This window comes from Microtus ochrogaster, chromosome 1 (genome assembly GCF_000317375.1).
Source record: "Microtus ochrogaster isolate Prairie Vole_2 chromosome 1, MicOch1.0, whole genome shotgun sequence".
NCBI lineage: Eukaryota > Metazoa > Chordata > Mammalia > Rodentia > Cricetidae > Microtus > Microtus ochrogaster.
This window is the reverse complement of record NC_022009.1, coordinates 85,305,039-85,310,345: the sequence shown is the minus strand read 5'-3', so window position 1 is coordinate 85,310,345 and position 5,307 is coordinate 85,305,039. Positions and strand designations below refer to the sequence as shown.

At 40.3% G+C, this 5,307-nt stretch overlaps 1 protein-coding gene across 6 annotated transcripts in view; it reads right to left on the bottom strand.

The window, feature by feature from the left end:
* Tbl1xr1 (transducin beta like 1 X-linked receptor 1) overlaps positions 1–5,307 on the bottom strand; it is a 138,390-nt gene that overhangs the window by 90,302 nt on the left and 42,781 nt on the right. For 2 of the 6 annotated variants that reach the window (XM_026782718.1, XM_026782724.1), the window contains exon 1: positions 651–740. The exons of the other annotated variants lie outside the window; for them this stretch is intronic. The gene's annotated coding sequence lies outside the window, so the exon portion shown is untranslated. Of the gene's footprint in view, positions 1–650; positions 741–5,307 lie in introns of those variants that run through there. 6 annotated transcript variants of the gene reach the window in all.

Below are 5,307 nucleotides of genomic sequence, written 5' to 3'. Positions count from 1 at the left end.
AACTCACGAGATCCACAAGCCTCCCAGGTGCTGGGATTAAAGGCGTGAGCCCCCACCGCCTGGCGCAAGCCAATCATTCTAAATTAGTGGCAACTATTCATGACATCTATAAAGGAAACAAAACACAGAAAGTTGTTACAAATATGAAAATAAAAATTGTGAAATTAACATTCATTTAGTATTACTTAAAATGGGCAAATGTAAATTAGTCTGTAATCCAATTGTTTTTTTTTGTAAATTCAATCAAGTGCTTTGAAAAGCATGAGTCCACGATGCAGATTTATTATCTAGTTCTTTCTGCATCATGAGCCATCATGTGTGTGTGTGTGTGTTTCCAGCCTTGTGCTCTAACATAAAAAGTTCCAGGCCAACCAAAGGTACATAGTGAGATCCTATCTTTTTTTTTTTTTTCATTTTAAAAGGGGAGAGGCTGGGTGACTAAAAGAAGAAAATCATTACAACTCATACCTTATTTATATAAAGGGAGTGCTATAAGAAAAAACAATTCTATTTCCCACGAGTGCAGAAAATAAAGCATTTTCAGAACATAAAAATGGTAAAAGTTAAAATATAATGGTATTTATTCTTCCTGGTAAAAGGAAGCAAATTAAGATTTCACTAAGGTATATAACTCAGGTGGCAATGCTTACCTGGTGTGTACTGAATTTGGTCTTAAGGATCACATAGACACAGCTTGCCAATAACCCCAACTCAGGATGTGGGGCGGGAGAACCAAAAATTCACTGCCTTTCTTGGCTGTCTAAGGTATTCCAGACAAGCAAGTCCAAGCCAGCAACCACATCTTAAAAAGGAGAGGGGGGAGGAACAGATTTCACTAAGAACTTTTGATGTAATTTCATGATTCTTGGGTGTATAGCTGAGCAGAATTAAACACAGGTAAGTAGTCATGACTGGATCATCAGTTACATGGGTCTTTTCAACTGTGTGAGACCCATCTTCCAGATTGGTAAATATCAGGGTCTCATACATGCACCACCTGCACGTGGAGGCCAAGGACGGTCTCCAGGGAGAAAGCACTTCAAAGTCATACTGAAAGGCACATATATTTTTATTTGGATTAAAATTTCACCGAGTTTATACTCCAAAATGTGCTCGCACTCACTAAAATAACTTGTTCCCAATATTATTCATGGCAACATTATCAAAAGGAACAAAGTAACTTATACAATAATAATGGGCCTGGTAAAAAATAAAATAAAAATACAGCTTTCAGTTATACGTATGGGCCTGATCCTAAAACACTTACCAGTGTTAACAGGGAAAGGCTGATGGGAAAAAGTGTCCATAATAAAATAATTTTTAAGAGTACAAGTCATAAAAGAGGATATAAAGATAATTGTCTTTCTAGCTTTAGCCCTGGCACAATTTTTTGTTTCTGTTGTGGACAAGAGCATAAAAGTATCTCTGATAGTAAAAATGTGAAATCCAATGTAAAGTTCCACAGTTTCAAAACCGCTGTTCTAACTGCAGAAACTCATTCAGATACACAGACTCTGGCTAATCTCTTACTGCATGTTTTGCTTTGTTTTGTTTTTCAAGTTCCTTACAATGAAGTTTTAACTGGAAAAAAAAAAAGCTGAAAGAGCATTCTACATTCTTGTATATGATAGCATCGCCTCCGAAAGGCTCTCAAGAACAGCACTGCTTGCTGCAGGTAGAAAACCGAAGTCCCTGAAAACTGGTATGGAAGCCTCATTTACTGCATATATTTTTATTTTGCACTAGAAAAATAGTCAAATGTTCTAAAAGACTAAGCTTAATACTCATCACCTACTAGAGAAGCAAGAGCAAAGATGCCTAAAGAGATGGTCAGAGCCTCAACTCATCAGAAGGGTGTCTAGAAACCATATGAAGCAAAGGCTGGACTGGAGAGGGAGGGGGAGAGGAGTGGGGGGAGGGGGAGAAGGGTGGGAGGAGGGGGGAAAAGGGAGAGGAGGGGAGGGAAATGGGAGGCTGGGAGGAGGTGGAAACTTGGTTTTTTTTTTCCTTTTATCAATAAAAAAAAGAATTTAATAAAAAATAAAAAAAGAAAAAAAAAGAAAACATGCGGCGAACACTTCAGACCATGAAGGGCACCCATGACAAGGAATCTTAAGACTACTTGATATGAATCCCATAAAGACATGGCAGAGGGGGAAAAGCATGAGTATATAAGGAAGCAAAGAACAGACATGCACAGTGTTTTGTTCATCTAGAATTAGCAAGTATAAAGGGAAGACGGTATTTTCATAACTGCTGACACCCTCTCTTTTAAAAGGTACAGGAGTGCAAGAACAATTTACATGGGAAGCCAAGATCTGCCTTTGCCAATACCCACGGCCTTAAGCACAGTACTCTCCGCACACAGTAGTTCACATGCACATTTCCCAGCCTCACACTGCATTTATATAAAGCAAGGATATTACTATCAGTCCTGGTGCTGGGGTTGGATGTGGAGCACAAACATCAGCAGGCACAGTCCACTTGTTTAGTGTGGGAAAGGGGCACTCAATAAGTAGCTGCTACTTTTAAACTGGTACCCAACCTGATGATAAATACTAAAACAGAATTTCTTTGGTGGTATTTTGGTTTCATTTCCTGGGTTTTGTTTTGTTTGTTTGTTTGTTTAAATGGGGATTGGTGAGCTCTAACTTACTATATGCAACATAGGTTGTTTTCAACCTCGCATTCAGCCTCCTTGGTGGTGAGAGGACAGGAAGGCACAAAACACATTCTTTCCACAGCAGCCACTTTGGAGAGTACTTTGCATTTATAACTGCTCCTCCAAGACACCTAGCAGCACACATGAATGAAGCCACATTTGTCTAAATACAAAAGACCCTGAAGGGAGAATCAAATCAAATAAAGACTAAGCCACCATGAGAAGACAGATCTCCACCACCACCAGCAAGACACTCCTCACTGGTGTTGCACCTGACTGCGTGGAGTGTCAGATACTGAGGTAGCATAACTAAAACCTACAGCCCGAAATGATGAAGATACTTTCAGTTCTTCTGAATAGCTGCCATCTGATTTTAAGATATTTGGATATAATTCCTGGTATCTTCCAATACAGGCAAGATTGCTTGTCTACTAGGATGCATAGTCTAGTAGAATAGGAAATAACATATTCAAGGATTTAACTCCACAAAGACAGCACTGATAATCCAAGAACAGAAGAGCTTCCAAGCAGAAGCCAGTGGGCTCTGATTGATTTGCAGGCCAGTGCTGTTTACTATGAACATACTAGATTTTGGTAACACACACACACACACACACACACACACACACACACACACACACACACACATATAGAGGCAGGGGCCTGCCACTGGGCTTGATTACATAGCTCCATGGACATGAAAGGCCCTACTGAACTGCACTGTGAGCTCTCTGAGGCTGAAGGTCCCTGTGAACTCAGCAGTGGTTCAAGCCAGAAACAGGTGGCTGCTGAGAGACAAGGTATGCCATACTTCAACCCAACCACACAATATCACAGCATCCTTTCTCATCAATTCCCCTTGGTGGAAGAACTGTCGTTTAGGCAATGACATGGTTTTAGCAGCTATTCTGCCTAACTTCCTTTAATGAAACAGAAAAAATAAAACAAAACTGGAAGAACTTAATTGTAACTTAAAGTAATAATAAAATATAATCTAATACTTTTTAGTAAAAATCAAGAGCCACTGGGAATAGAGAATATAACCAAAAATGAGGAGGAAGCATGAGCTTAGGGCCAAATCCAAGCAGGTGATAACCGGAGTACAACAGTCTAGGCAGATGACCACAGAAAAGACACAGGCTCCAAGATGAGAAAACAGAGATGTCACAAGAATGGCACACAAGGGACAAATGCAGGGAATTAAACAAGCCAGATAGGTTAAGTGTATCATAGACATGTATAAGGATTTCAACTAAGACCATATATTTATTTCAGCTCCTGCTGCCTCTACATTCACACTTGTTCCCTCCCTCCAGCAGTTAGAACCTACAGTCAGTGTCTGAGGGAATAAATCACATAATCTCAGTTTAAAATAGCATGAATCCAAAATTGTTGCATCTACATTCCTTTGTCGGCTACCATTCATGCACAGTGGAATACAGGATACATCATATCTTGACTCTAGTTTCACAGCTTCCAAAGCTCTCTTCTCCTTCCACACCCTAGATGAGCTCAGCAGACGCACCCACATTCCATGTGATCTCAGCAAACACGCCCCAATAGATAATGGGTGGGATGAGATAGCTCTCTGGAGTGCAAAATTTAAATAATAATGCAGTACTCAAGATCTGTGTTTTCCAGACCTCTGATTTTACACTGAAGGAACTATATATAGCTTCTACTGCAGTCTTGGAATTAGATAATACTGTTCCTCACTCTTCTGACAAAAACATAAAACTGACTGTCAAGATAAATAACTAAAGATGATCCCTGAGACCAGCCAGGACTCAAGCAGCCACTGACCTACAATCTGGTCTAGCTCCCTTAGGTTTTCTTTAACTCAATGAACTACTGTGTCCTTCCTCTTTCTTCAATTAACTAGACTTTGTTGTTTGCTAACCAAAAAACTGAGAATCTAAAACACTAAAAGTGATAGAAGCCAGGGGAAGTCACAGCACAGTACAGCAGGAATCACAGAGCATGAGAGCATGCTTGCCTACTGGAGACAATGAACAAAGCTGCAGTGGTAAAATGGTAGGCTTGAAGTGCTAACACTGCTGCTGAGAACACAGAATTCAGACCCTAAGAAGACTGTGTTCTAAAGCACATGATAATTATCCATGAAGCCACGATGGGAATGCATCAGCTTTGGCAGCACACATCTCCCAATTGTGATGGCACTCCCTTTTTCCTCAGCTACCCATGGACCTGTGAGCTGGAGGCAACTAGAGAGAAACCACACCTTCAATTCCCACCCTGACTTCCTTCTATTTCTGCTGTGGAAAATGCTCTTGTATACTGTAAAGATTTGTCACGTGTATTGGTTTAATAAAATGATGATTGGCCAGTAGCTGAGCAGGAAGTACAAGCGGGGCGACCATACTAAGAAAATTCTGGGAAGAGGAAAGGCAGAGATGCAGTCATCATCCAGAAGCAGAGGAAGCAAGATGAAAATGTCTTACTGAGAAAAGGTACCAAGCCACGTGGCTAAACATAGATAAGAATTATGGGTTAACCACTGACTGGGAGAAGATCTTCACCAACCCCGCAACTGACAAAGGTCTGATCTCCAAAATATATAAAGATCTCAAGAAACTAGACCGTAAAAGGCTAATCAACCCAATTATAAAATGGGACACTGAGCT